The sequence below is a fragment of the Microcaecilia unicolor genome, chromosome 3 (genome assembly GCF_901765095.1).
Source record: "Microcaecilia unicolor chromosome 3, aMicUni1.1, whole genome shotgun sequence".
Taxonomy (NCBI): domain Eukaryota; kingdom Metazoa; phylum Chordata; class Amphibia; order Gymnophiona; family Siphonopidae; genus Microcaecilia; species Microcaecilia unicolor.
Window position 1 is genome coordinate 238,119,196 of NC_044033.1, and position 15,335 is coordinate 238,134,530.

General features: G+C 43.8%; 1 long non-coding RNA gene across 1 annotated transcript; it reads left to right on the forward strand.

Annotated features, from left to right (window-relative positions):
- Positions 1-8,450: 8,450 nt before the first annotated feature.
- On the forward strand, positions 8,451-9,700 carry LOC115466388. The gene is made up of 3 exons (XR_003941545.1): positions 8,451-8,527; positions 8,856-8,859; positions 9,671-9,700. It is a non-coding gene; the product is annotated as an uncharacterized LOC115466388 (long non-coding RNA).
- Positions 9,701-15,335: the final 5,635 nt, after the last annotated feature.

Sequence of the window (15,335 nt, forward strand, 5' to 3'; positions counted from 1 at the left end):
ATCGTGACTGAACAGATATGGATGGGCTAGGGTGCAAATTTTAAGGGGCTTTGATGTTAGTTTCAGAACTTAGTACAAGAAAAGTGCTGGCCTAACTTCTATGGTCTGTGCCCTGAGAATGGCAAGGACAAATCAAACTCTGGTATACATATAAAGTATTGCATACCATGTAAAATGAGTTTATCTTGTTGGGCAGACTGGATGGACCGTACAGGTCTTTATCTGCCATCATTTACTATGTTACTTTGCAGCTCCTTGTGACTCTGGGCAAGTCACTTAACCCTCCATTGCCCCAGGTACAAATAAGTACCTGTATATACTATGTAAACTGCTTTGAATGTAGTTGCAAAACCACAGAAAGGCAGTATATCAAGTCCCATTCCCCCCCCTCCACCCAACTGCCAATAGACACCATTTGCAACTTTAAAATTTCTGTGCCTCAAGCCCTGAGCCATGAGACTCCCAGTCAGTAGTTTACACCAATAACACATGTCTCTACAATGAAACTTTCCCCGTTTTAATAAATGTAAATACATTTTTCATTTTTATATCCACATAACATCTTCCCTCCCAAATTAGAAGTTAATTCATTTTATTTTAGCCAGCACTCAACCACTGAACACCTCTGCCATGATCTGGCACTCACTTCTGATGTTTCTCTTCCTAGTGCGCACAGCTGCCCAGGCCACAGCAAAATCTACCAAAGAAATCCTCCGGGAGGCTTTCTGAAGCTCTCCCCGTCATGCCCCAATCTCCCACAGGTGCCCTCCACTGCCAGAACTGACCCAGCTCTCCAAATCAGGTCAGTTTCAGTGCAGGCCTGGTTCCCAGCTTTTTCAGCTCATGCACAGACAAAAACTGCTCATACGCAGGAAAACACCCAAGCAGGCCCAACTCTGCCTGCCCCTCATGCTCCTCATTCTTCTAGTGCATTCATGAAGGAATACGCATGCGCTTCCGGACTCCCAGCTGCTGCAGCTCTCCAACAATGCCAGCTCTGATCCTGCTGCTCTCACCCGGATCACCTAGCCACTGTGAATGTAACCCAACATGGCTTGTCGTTGGCTCTCACATACCAACGGCAGCACTGCAGCCCTGCACTGGACCTGACTTGGACTCCAAGGACCACTCAAACTCCCACAGAAACACCAACCAGGCAATTATTTTAACCCTTCAGGTTACACTAATGTTTGAGCTTTAATCATAGATGTTCCTCAGTGTTCCCAGAAGTTTGATGCAGATGCATCACTACTGTTAAGAGTTGAACCACAGTCTACCCTCTGTACAACTTATCCCAGCCAGCTAGTAGCAGTCAAATGTGTGACAGAACCCTGCAAATACTTGGGACACACCCAGAGTGCAGTGGTAAGGATAGGTGGGCAGAAACAAGTAAAAAACACGAAGATGGAGGCTTGAGTGATTGTTCAGTCCTATGAAACTTTAGAGTCAAAGAGGGGGAAAATAAAAGCCAACGGACAGCCCTAAACAACAGTTCATCCACTGGATGTCAGCTCTCTTGAAGTCCAAGAACATGACTTTAGTATGAGTTAGGTCAGGCTAGGTTTTAACCTTGAATCCCAGCCCTTTCTCCCTTTCCCTCCATGGACAGTAATATTCACTTAGAAACTTGCCATCTTCCAAGATTCTCAAGTAAACCCCTATATGCTGACCAGGTAAATAAAAATACTGTACTCTCTCTACTTGAGACAGTTTTGGAATCTGTATTTGAGGGTTTATTTATTTGGATTTAGTTCACATCTTTTCAGTAGAAGCTCAAGGTAGTTACATATAGGCACTGTGGTATTTCCCTGCCTCCTCTAATCAGCTGGGCTTGGACTGAAGTGAACAAGTGATGGTGCTTTGGGGATTTCCAAGACTTCATTATTTGGAAGGCTCCTTTGATTTTTCTTGGCCTGATTTTGGTTCATTAGATGGTTCTGGTTGCTGTAGGGTGATTTGGGCCTTTCTGGTGCTGGTTCCTTAAGCACTTCTTTTAGCTTTTCATGCAGTGGTTTTGGTTCTTTAGAGGCTTCTCTGGAACAGCAGCAGGCTTAAAATAGGATGATTTATTTGTATGTCATATTTCCTTTTCCAGAGCAATATATATACACGGTGTCCAGAAAAAATGGGACCTCTTAGATAGTTTCAAAATACTTTGCAATTGTATAAACGTTCAGTAGGACCTTTGAAAATAAGTACAATTTTTTTTCTTAAGGGTCCTTTTATTAGCATGCGCTAAATGAAAAGACCTCCCTTGTCTTGCTATGGGCATCTTATCATTTAGCATGCTAATCATTAGCGTTCACTAAATCTAATAACGTACTTTAGTAAAAGGACCTCTTAGTTAATTCATCATTTCTGGTCAAAATGTTCTCTTCAACCTCAACACTTTCACAAGTCTTCAATGCCACTGAGCTACTGCCTCAATGAATTCTGGAGTTTCATTAATTAAGAGCTCAAAGTTTTGTGAGCTCAATGCACAGGTGCTCTATTCTGTTGAAAAATAAAGTACTCAGAAATGTCTCGAATTTCAGGTAGAAGTTTCTGCTGCAGCAGGATGTTTTGGGGTTATTTGGAAAAATGTTTGGGGTCCCTTTCTTTGTAGACAGCATGTATAATAAATAACAAAAGTTAAACAATACTTCAAAAGTGTTCTGTGTTAATTTTGCCATCTGTGTGTGATAAATATACAGTATTTCTTTTTTTTTTTTTGCATTTTTATGGGAGGGAGCAGGTCAGAGGCAGAGAATAGGTGTGGATATGCTAATCAGCTTGCCATGCTAACTGGTTAGTGCATCCATAACACAGGAACCCTTAGTGCTTCCTAAACAGGAGCCGGTAAGTGCTCCCACAGTAAATTGTGCATGGCCAGAAATAAAACAAATACAAAAATATCTTTTTTGAAGGTGGCACTAGAAATGGGCTTAGCAAGTGGTAAAGGCCCAGGTAAGGGCAAGCTAAGCCCATGTCCCCTACGATAACTGATACAGAAAGGGCAATAAAAATGACCAGTATAGAACTACTGTACCACATGATCCTGTTCCCTCTTTTCTTATTAATACATTTGAATCTCTTCCTTCCTTATCTTCACAATTTGTAACATCACTGGAACTAGTGTGAATCCCCGCCCCTATTCCGTTCTGGCTAGGTGTTGTATAGCAGGAGATTCAGAGCACTCACACTTAGTAGTCGGTCGTTGCCCTGAGTTACCTCCAGGAACAGGGTGAGGAGTAACAAAATAAACTAACCTCGTCTTCTACTCCAAGAGTGGAAGAGGAAATAAAAACTAAGATAGGACAGATCCTGAATTCAAATGACACTAAACTAGAAAAACCAAACTTAATAATGTTTAAAAAAAACTATCAATAATGTTTATTTTGTTCAAGGATGTGATCAATATAAATAAATATTTCTTTCAACTTTAACACTCAATAGTAATTCAATTATAACATTTGTGACTACCAGTGCTTCCTGTTTCCTAATACTCTAATTTCACAACATTCTAATATGAGCCCAACCTTTATGCTTGGGTCCAGAACCACACTTATATTACAGTTTTTGCTTAACTTTTTTTTCTATAGAATCACTTTTCCAGCAACTGCTTCCAGAAATACTATTAGATACGTATCGGTCCTTATCTATTCCCAATATTCCACTCTGTTCTCAACTTTCAAGGTTAGCTTAGTTAAAATGAACTGATACTTTGTGTACCCTTTTTGTTTCTTTTTTGCACAGAACTTCAGTGAACCCAACCTCCTTTCTACTACTACTACTATTTAGCATTTCTATAGCGCTACAGGCATACGCAGCGCTGTACAAACATAGAAGAAAGACAGTCCCTGCTCAAAGAGCTTACAATCTAAGTATGTTTCCCTTTGTCCTGTAGCTAATGGCAACTTAGCTGAAACTTGACTTTGATGCCGTTTTCTCATGCAGTCTTTCTTGTGTGGGGACCCAAATGCTCCTTCCGGGTGCACGATTTTCAGATGTTCTCCTCAGGACCGGTCTTCTCCCTACACCTTTCTTAAAAAACTCAAAGGGAAGCAAGACCCTATCTTCCTTTCTTAATCAAATTTCCCTCACCTTGGTGACACTTATGTTTTAAATTATCAATACTGTGGCCAAAAACTAACTCAAACTGAAAATAAACAAAGTACCCTTTCCCTTTGGACCTTATACTATTTTTATGTTCCGTAATCTAAGAAGGAGTGTCACGAGGAATAACAGGAACCCAAGCAACTTCTCTCGGTAACCACTTTCACACCAAATTCTATCTCTACAATTATTTCCTAGATTCTATTTATTCTATTTAGTACTTTTCTTATCCAAAACAGTTTTAAAATTTTAATGCACAAATTTTGCAGTGTTAGACTACTCACCCATTTATGCCCAATTAACTATTAGCACATTCCTAACCCCCATTCATTCCATGGACTACCAAAAATATTTTATTCCCAAATACAGCAAGACATTCACCCTTCTCCCTTTAAAATCCCCTCTCTGGACTCTCACTCCTATGTATTCACCCCTTTCCAAATTCTATCTCTGTATATATAACCCTTTCTCCACCTCAATCAGTGCCAGCCTCACCCACGCACATCCTCTCTCTCCAAATCACCATCTCCTTCTGGCAACTGCCAGCGACTCCGCTTCCTAGGAAACGAAACTTCAGCTGGAGTTCCGAGGACCCCCCAGCCAATCACCTACTCTTCCAAAATTCCAATTTTCTCTTGCTGACCAACGGAATGTTGGCCAGCGGTGCTAAACCTCCATTTTTTTCCCTATGTCTTCCATAGAAACCAACAGAGAAAAATTAAAACTTCAAATAAAATCCTACATATTTAACCTAAACTACCCCAAATTTTCCCCAATCATTAAACCCCTCATTCTCTATTAAACTATATTTTTAGATTTTAAAATTAACCATTTTTAAGGTTCACCCACAATTATCCCACCTAAACCCCTCTAAAAATTCCAAATTTAATTAAAACCCAAATCAAAAATTCAATCAACCCCTTCTTAACCTACCCCATCGAATAAATAATTTTAGCCCTTACAGAACCCCTCTAAATCAACCCCCCCCTCAAAAATACCCCCTAAAAATATCTAAATTTGACAACCTACCAGAAAAATCAAGAAAAATTCCCTGATCCCAAATCTGCAAACAGAATTTAAATCCCCCAAATCCCTGAATTTTTAAAAAATAAAAAACCCAATTTATACATTTTTAAAATAAACTAATTTAAATTTTGGGTTAAAGAACCCCTTAACTGTTTCCTGATTTTCTCCTCTCCCGACCACTACCATCGGATCCGGTCCCGCTGGTCTGGTTAAAAAAACAGAGCCAAAACAAAAACCTGGCCCGAAAATCGCCATTCTTCTGGAACTCCGGTTCCAAAATCGAGGCCCAGGCTTCTAGGCCTCACCGGAGTTCACAAAAAAAACCCGTTGATGCACGCACACCGTGCACACGCGCGCTCCCATGACGTCCTCCTTTGTCTCCTCTCAAAAAAACAACAGGTCCCACGCTGGCTCCTTTCCCTGCAGAGTTGCAGGTTTCTCTCCTTCTTCAGCGTCCCTGCACAATCGCGGATGGATACTGGAAACCCCCCCCCCCGATCCGGCGCCGGAACCGCCCGGTCCTCACTCTCTCTCTCTCTGCCACCGCCCCAGCCCAAAGACGGCCCCAAAGTCACTGGGGATTCCCGCTGTAGCTATTCATGCCCGGGGATGTGCCCAACCGTCCCCGGGACCAGAAAAACTCGGTGCTGCCTCTCGCAGCGTCTCCAACCACCGTCACTGGCCCAACCTGGCCCAAAAACAACCTGGACCTCGCAGCCAGCTCCACCCACAAAAACGGGCCCAAAATCAGCCCCTTGCCACCTGGAACAGCGGCGTTGCCTCCTGCGGCGCCTCCTCACCTATCACATTGCCCCCCAGAGCCCCAAAACGGACCCCAGAAGCCTAGGACGGCCCCTTCTCACCTCCAGGTAAGAGAAGGGAAAAAAATGTTTTATTTTTTTCCCTCTAAGTTACACTAGGAATTTATATCTAATATAAGTGGAAGATGGTCTATATTTGCCCTAGAATTAAAGATGGAAATAAGAACCTGGCAGAGGTCTTTAATTATCAACCAACTGCCAACCTACCTTTTGTGTCTAAGGTAGCAGAGAGTATAGTGGCAGAACAGTTAACACATTTCTTAGATCAAATGATGGCAATAACCCAACAATATGGCAGATAGAAGTTTATTTGCTGAACACAAATGTGTCATGGCCACTTTTGGCAGTTGCCTGCATCAGGGGTATTGTTTCTAAATATGAATTAAAACATAGATCATATAACAATGGTAACCAAAGAAACTCATAAAGCCGTACTAGTAAGATAATGTAAAAGGATAAAGGTCAATATAAACCACACAATAAAATAAACATTATTGAAAGATCAGTAAACATCAAGAATGGTTGTATATAAAAGTTACAAATGTTAGTATTTAAAGTTAAAAAATAAAATAAAATCAATTGATATATACAGTAAAATATAAAAAAAATGAAATTTGATATTTAAAATGAAAATGCAAATAAAACCTACTGCATATTTGGCTGGAAAATGTCCATGGCCATCAGCATTGAATTTCTGGGGGGGGGGGGGGGGGGGGGGGGGGGGGAGGGAGGTGGCGGCACTGTAAACATAGCCAATTAAGCCGATATTCATTGGCTGACCGGCTAGGTTCTAGCAGCTAAAGATAGACCCACATAAATAGCAGCTCTATCTGGCCACTAAACTTAATTTAGCGGAAATTAGCTGTAACTGGCTGTTGTCACGTGACATAGCCATTGACTGGGATGCTTAGTGAGAGATAGCCGGTTATTTCCCACTGAATATTGGTGGATAGTCGGCTTGGGTGTATTTAACCAACAAGGTGTCATTCCTGGATGGTTAAATACTTTTGAATATCAAGTAACATGTGTATAAACTGATATAAAAATAGAACTGAAATAATCAATTTGTAGTTGTTACCACTAGAAGTCAGTGCAATGGTTTGAATCAGTTCACATCAATAAAAGCAGCTAAATATACCAATTGACCTGGAGAATAAAACTTGCCACATACCAGATAACAGAATCACATGTATCAGAAAATTAAAAACAACAATTAAGACATAATGTTAGCATAAACATGTTGATCCTGAATATTAAGCCTGCACAAAGGAACAAAAAACTTGCATTATCCCCTGTATTCTATATGTGGCTCTCAAAATTAGCTGATATTTCAGCACCGATAAACATGTGCCCAACTAAATGGCTAATGAGCCAATTAGTGCCAATAATTGGGTACTATTTGGCACTGGCGCCAATTTGAATTTGCATGCACATCTTGCTAGGCGCTTTTCTATAACAATGTGCACCCAAATAATAACAGAAGGGACAAGAATATATGAGACACAAGAATTAGTGGGGTTACTTTCTAATGTTGGAAATTGGACCTACATGGGGTATGGTAAAAGTGTTGATAGGAGTGGAGGAGTGGCTTAGAGGTTATAGCACTGGGCCTGACATCCAGAGGTAGCCAGGTCAAATCCCACTGCTGCGCCTTGTGATCTTGGGAAGCCACTTAACTCTCCATTGCCTCAGGTACCAACTTAGATTGTGTGCCCTCCAGGGACAAAGAAGTACCTGAAAATTGTACAGCGCTGCGTAACCCTAGTAGCGCTTTAGAAATGTCAAGTAGTAGTAGAAGTAGTAGTAGTAGTAGTAGTGAAAAGGTGTGAGCAAAGTACTAATAATTATCATAAGATTCTAAGGGCTCCTTTTACCAAGCTGCAGCAAAAGGGGGGGGGGGGGGGCTGGCATCAGCACCAAGGCCCTTTTTACTACAGCAAGTAAAAGGGAAGTCTCTCTTTCCTTCATGAAATGGCTATGCGGCAAGTAAAGCACTTGCCATGTGGCCATTTCAGAGAGGGAGCCCTTATCACCACCCATTGGTGGTACTTCCTGTTTTGCAAGCAATAAGCCCGCGTTGGGGCTTACCGCCATTTAGTAAAAGGGGCCCTAAGTGGGTGTAATGGAAGTGAATTTTAAAGATTGTTTTTAATCTCTGTCATGACAGACCAGTACACTCGGAGGCTGTATTGTTGATTATAAGTAATTCTGTTTAAAAATAATTGTTTAACTTTGATTGTGTGAAAATAAGTTGGAATGCAGAAGATAAGACACAGCTCTAACTAATTTAGTATGTGAAGGGGAGGATGGCGCTTGCTTTCCGGCTCCAGCCCGGCCACCTGGAGTTGGGGAGCATGTGACCATGTTCCCACAGTATGGCTTGTTTACCTAAACAGAGAAGCATTCTGTAATTTTCCTTAGAAGCATTCTGTAACTTTCCCTAGCTCTGAACATGAGCTCAGAGCCTAATAAAAAGGAGGGCTTGTCACAGCAGAGTGGGAGCTCATCTGTGAGTAACGTATGTACTGAGCAGAGGATCTGTTCCTGGTCTAAAAAGCTCCTGACTTTCGCTGTAATGGGCCCCTGTGAAAGATCTGTCCCTCCTCCCGGGGTCCTCAGGATCTTGCCTCTGCCCTGGCCACTCTGAGTAAGAGTCCGGATACCTGTCCCAGCCTCCTAGGCCACTGCAGTTCACAGGGCAGGGCTCAAAGCAATCCAAACTCCAGAAGCAGAGCCAGTAAATATCTTTATTCTCTTGGGGATTCACAGTCCAGCAGTTCAGAAATAAAGCAGGCAAAAAAAAGCACAATCCCACTTTGTTTCTCCTCTCAGGGCACTAGCACAACAGGGGTAAACCCAACTCCACTCCCCTGTTTCCAGAACTCAGTTTGTTCCACCTTAAGCAGTCTACAGCCCCGTGCTCTCCTTCTCCCCCCTCCCCTTTGAAAAAGGGGAAGAATGTCCGTGAAGGGCAATAAAAAAAAACACAAGAAAAAGAAAAAAAACGGCTCCTGGTTTCTTCCTGGTGGTTTGGCAAACAGTCCCAATAAACAGTTCCTCATAAACCACTTCTTCAGGCTTGAGCAAACACTTTCCCACAACCAGCTTCCTCCCACTGTGAACAGTTCACACAGGGAGAGTCAATAATCCCTCTTCAAATAGCACCTTTAACATACAGTTCATAACAGCCTGAACTTGCTTTGGGAAGAAAAAAGATCCCACCCTTTCTTGGGTCACTCTCTCAATACACTGACCCTTCTCCCTCATGACCCTTTTCCTTTCCCCTGGCAACCCAGCTGCCATACCACGAGTTCACCTGTTTTTTCAGTTTTTTTTCCTAAGGAATGAGCCCAGACTGTGAGGTCCATCGGTTCCTCTGGGTTCTCCTCTCTCCCCCTCTCCTCAGCTTCTTGCCATTCCATGGGTTCCTCATCCCACCCACTTTTCAGCTGTTCCTCGTTCACCTGATTACCCTCCAGGGGCCGCTCCCTTGCCTTGTCAGAGTTCTCCCCTGTGACCTGCTGGGGAAGGTAATCTCTGTACCAGGGCTTGCGCCGGGGCTGCTGGGTAGTGTAGTCTTTTTCTCTCCTCCATTTTTCAGGGGGCACTAACCTTTCTCTTCTCTCTCTGGGGAAGTAGTAAAGGCAAGGCTCTGTTCTGTCTCCTTTTGCTCTTGAGCCTCCTCACTCCTTCCCCTTCCATCTGTTCCACCCCTTCACACCCCCTAGCTGATGATAAGAGCCTGGATGATGTAAGGACCAGTGATGATTTTATGTATAGTGTATTTTTGCTTCTTTTCCTGGTCTAAGAACTCTTGGCATTGCTTAGCTGTAGAGACCAGTGATGTAATGATTGTTTAGTTAATCATCGTGTGTATAGAGCCAGTCATTGTATATGTGCTAACCATTGTATCTATCTTAATCATTGTAGATTATAGCTCCTCTAATAAAGGTTTCATTTATCTAATATGAATCCAAAAGAATCCACAATAATTATTGAGTAGTCTGTGTTAGTGAGACAGGCTGTAAATTCATAGCAGTTCAGTGGGGAATAGGAATACATACACATAAAACATAATGTAGTAAAATTCAATGCTTCGGTCTTCACCAAGGAAGATTTGGGAGAGATACTGGTGACAGAAATGGTATTCAAAGCTGACGAGTCAGAGAAACTGAATGAAATCTCTATAAACCTGTAGGATGTAATGGTGCAATTTGACAAATTAAGGAGTAGCAAATCTCCTGGACTGGATAGTGTTCATCCCCGAGTACTGATAGAATTGAAAAATGATCCCATGGTTAGGACATATTGTGTTTGTTTATCATACACAGTTATGTTTTATGTTAATGTACTCGGTTTTAAAAATATGATACTTTATATGTATAATTTCATCCCTTTACTTAGCAGTGTATTCTTACTACTGTATTTACCAATGCACATCCCAGGTGTTACATGACGCTTAACATTCTATCCCTTAATGTGAAGGGATTCAACAACCCAATTAAGTGTAAAAAAAATATAAACTCTTTAAATAGATATGCACCCAATATTATCTTTTTTTCAAGAAACACATTTATCTGAGCGTGAGTCACTTAAACTTAAAACCTCATGGTCTCTAACCCCTGTTTTCTCTGCTGCCAATGGAAAAAAAAATGGTGTGGCCATACTCATAAGGAAAAAAGATAATATAAAATTAATATCCTCTGAGAGGTCATGTGATGCACTGAGAGCGCAAGCAGCATAGCGGCTGAGCTCCGGGGACCCCACTCCTCGTTTTGCATGAAAAACGGCTGAAAAGCTTAAACATTGGTGAGCTCGAACCCTCAACCTAAAGCGCAAAAATATATGGACCAGTTTGTGGTCTCCATGCCCGGGGGACCTGCAAAACGAAGTGTCCGGACAGAAAAAGGAAAATCGCCGCCGGCGACCGCGAAACCCAAGATGGCGGCGGGGGAACTAGAGGCGCGAGCAGAGTTTTCGGATCGCCAGCTCGCACAGCTTGCTAAGGTGGTAGAGGCGGCGCTGGAACCCAGATTTAACTCCCTGATCACCCGGGTGGAAAAATTTGACGCCAGTATGGCAGAAATATCGAAGCGCAAGCAGGCCCTGGAACAACGAGTATCGGACATGGAGGACACGTGGGCCGCAAGCACACCAAAGCTCGAGGAGTTGGAGGAGAAGCTTAATGCGCAATCAGGAAAAATTGATGATCTAGAGAACAGGGCCCGACGCTCAAACATAAGACTGGTAGGCATACCTGAGTCTGTGTCAGATAAATTGCTGGGACCTATGCTTGAAAAATGGCTCCAACAAGAGTTTGCACTCTCCGATAGCAGAGGGGGTTTCTGCATTGAAAGAGCACACCGGTTGGGCAGATATCAGACTGGTAGGAAGCCCCGGGTGGTGATCATCAAAATACATAACTTTATACATAAAGAGGAGATCATGCAAGGCTATAAGTTAAAAAGGGACACCCTGAAATATGAGGGAGCCTCGATCTTGATTTTTCCAGACTATTCAACTGGATTACAAGAGAAAAGAAAGAGATTTCATCCTATATGCTCTACCTTGGTAGAGAAGAAGATTCGGTTTGCCTTGTCCTACCCGGCAGTTTTGAAAATACAATTGCAGGGAAAGTGGAATGTTTTTACATCAGAAAAATTGGCAATGGATTTTTTGAATAAAGAAGTGCAGGAGTCAGTACCAGACCCATGAGGAGGACAAGAAGCATTGAAAAGACTGAATGGCGCCTGGAGCGGAGGTGGATTGCGGGCATCAGGACTGAGTGAGAGAGAGTGGTATGCCTGGTCTTTGTGAGATTTGATATTGAATATTTTGTTGTATTTCAGAACTTGGGTAAGAGAGGGGTGGGGTCCCTAGCACACAAGTGACTCTGGTGACGCTATATGGCGGCACATCTAGTTGGTAATAGGGAAGGGATGGGGGGGGGGGGGGGGAGAGGGTGGGAAGGAGAGGGGAGAGGGAAGGGAAAACTCAGGATCAAAAAAAGGGAAACACTGGTGGAGGAGAGATTTAACGGCAGTATGGGGGATGGCTAGAGGGGGGAAACAGTATGTCCTCTTCCCGGGAGTAGGGCTGGGCTCCTGGGAGATGCAATGTGTATGGCTACAATATAAATCTATGAGGGGGAGATGTGATGTCACAACATAAGCCGCAAATTAGAATTATTTCTTGGAATGTGTCTGGCATCACGTCCCCCATTAAGAGGTCCAAGATCTTGACTCAACTCAAACACCACAAAGCTGACATAGCCTGTATCCAGGAAACCAAGTTAACTGACCTCGAACATGAAAAATTGAAGACACAATGGGTGGGTGAGTGTTACTATTCTTCATCAGGGGGGAAAAAAAGTGGGGTAGCAATTCTTATTAGAAAAGGGCTACCGTGCCATACAGAACTGATTTATTCAGATAAAAAGGGAAGGGCACTCCTACTGAAACTGCAGATCCAGGGGCAGGTGCTCTATCTCTGTTCAGTTTATGGGCCCAATTCCCAGGCTTCCCCCTTTTTCCAAGACCTTATAGCTTTGGGGCTAAAGTATACAGACGCGCCCTGGGTGTGGGCGGGCGATTTCAATGCAGTTATGGACCCCCAGGCTGATCGATCGGGACAAGGGCGAAGACCAGAGGGGAGGGGGGTGCTGGACTCCATGTGTACGGCCTTGACTCTAGTGGATGCGTGGCGATTACTACACCTTCTCACAAATGATTATACTCACCAATCTAAGGTCCACCATACGTGGTCCCGCCTTGACTATATATTAGTGACACAGACACTGTTCTCGAAAGTAATAGCAGCAGAAATAGGGCCCCTTGAGGTATCCGGTCACTCGATAATCTGGGTAGATATAGCCTTGGATGGGTTAGGGGCAGGGGAAAAATTCTGGAGATTTCCATCTTTTTTGTATAAAGATGAGAATTTTGGGAAGTATATCAGGGAACAGTGGACGGCTTACGTGGATACGAATGCAGAATCTTGTGAGTCCCCAATAGTGTTCTGGGAAGCCTCGAAGGCAGTACTTAGGGGGAGTATTATAGCATATATGAGTGCCAGGGGGAAGAGAATCGCTGCAGGAATCCTTAGGTTAGAAAAGGAATTGAAACAGGCGAAAGCCAGATACCTGCAGTTCCCGTCGAGGGGACATAGAGAAGCAATGGTGGCGACCTCGGTGGCCCTAAACTCGCTCATTCACGAACAGACTAAGAAAAGAATGTGGGTGAGGGGAATGAGATTTCGAAGATTTGGGAACAAAACAGGGAGGCTACTGGCTCAAGTGGCTCGTGCTCAGGAGCGGAGACGACTGATCACGTCGGTGGTCCTCCCTTCTGGGGTTAGAGTAAGAAACTCAAAAGGAATTGTAGAAGCATTCCACACATTTTTTGCCCAGTTATACGCCAGGGGGGGAGAGGAGGAAGAGACCCCAGTGCAAGATTATATAGATGATTCAGGAATGCCTAAGCTATCGCCGAGCGCCCGTGAGGGATTGTCCAGACCCATACAAATGCAGGAGATACAGCAGGTACTTAAATCACTGCCACAGGGCTCGGCGCCGGGCCCCGATGGCTTCTCAGCAGAGTATTATAAGCTTCTCCCGGTTGACTTCGGGGCACCATTATTGGATTATTACGAGGCGGTGGTACAGAGAGGGAGTTTCACGCGGGGAGAGAATGAGGCCTGGATAACACTAATACCCAAGCCAGGGAAACCTGAAGACCGAGTGGAATCCTACAGGCCCATTTCTCTCCTCATTGTGGATCTTAAGATCTTAGCTCGACTGTTTGCAATATATATGCCAACCTTGATAGGGATTCGTGAAAGGGCGCCACTCAGTGCTCAATGTGAGGAAGGTTCTTTTAACCATAGCTCGGTGTCGGGCAACGGGAACTCCTCTCTTGTTAACAAGTCTCGACGCCGAAAAGGCTTTTGACAGAGTGAGATGGAGTTTTCTGTTCCAGACATTGGAGCACGTGGGCGTATCGGACTGGTGTTTGGCTGCCATAAAGGCTTTGTATGCGCGCCCACAGCTAGACTGTTGGTAAATGGCATGAGATCTGAGCCTTTGGAGATACAGGCGGGTACCAGGCAGGGATGTCCCCTATCCCCTTTGTTCCTTTTATATTTAGAGCCGCTGCTCCGAACGATTGAAATGGATCCGGGAATTCAAGGGGTCTCGCTCCAGGGTCACCCGGTGAAGGTGTTGGCCTTTGCAGACGACCTTTTTCTAACATTGACAAGGCCTCAAGAGTCATTAAGGCGGTTGATTGAAGTTATAGATGAATACGGGTTCCACTCTGGATTTAAACTGAACACCCGAAAGTCGATGGCTCGGCCTTCCGAGTCAGACGGGATGGGAGGGACCATTTCCATTGCAGTGGGCACAGGATGATTTGACGTACCTAGGGGTAAAAATCCCAATTGACTTAACCCACATTTATACAGCAAATATGGATCCCCTGAAACGTAAGGTGGAGAGAGCACTGAGTAGGTGGCAGGCGTTGCCTATATCCTTGATGGGATGGGTGGCCCTATATAACATGATCTTGTTTCCTACCTGGGTTTACACGTATCAAATGATGCCCATGTATCTGCGGGGTAGGGACGAGAGGTGGCTAAAGAAGAAATTAGCAACATTCTTATGGCAGGGGAAGAGGTACCGGATGACAATGAATAGCGCAATGCTGCCCCGGAAGAAGGGGGGCCTAGGAGTGTTAAATTTGCGCCTCCTGTCCATAGCTAGCGGGATACGACATCTCTCAGATTGGTTTAGGAATACAGAATATTTTACCCTCACAACATCTGAGTTACACTGGTTTAAAGACCAACATTTTGCAAGTTGGTTGCAGGCCCCGGGGGGTCAGGCACAGAATCTGGGTTTGGCAGCCCCGATATTTCAACCCTTGAGATATACCTGGAAATGGCTATGTAAATTCTTTAACCTTAATAAGGTCAGTTCTCCCATGCTGCCAATAAAGGGAAATCCACACTTTCCAGTGGGTACCACTTCCCGTACGTTCCAAAATTGGGTTAAGAAAGGGGTGAGCTATGTGTATCATGTGGTGAATGAGCAAGGCATGATGAAACCATTTGGCGAACTCTGTGGAGAGTTTAAGTTGCCGGAGACGGACATATTTGCATATCTACAGCTACAACATTATGTGTGCTCCCTGCCGAAAGAGACATTGACAATGGAAACTTGGGAGAGCTTTAATGAACTGTTAGGACTGGATGCACAGGCTAGAGTCCCGTTAAAATATTTTCATTCACATTTGAGAGAGCACATTAAACCTGCAAATTATTCGGTGGTGACACAGCAGTGGAATGTAGAACTTGGAGTGAGAGTCACTCAAGAGCAATTGGAAGGGTGCATTAAAC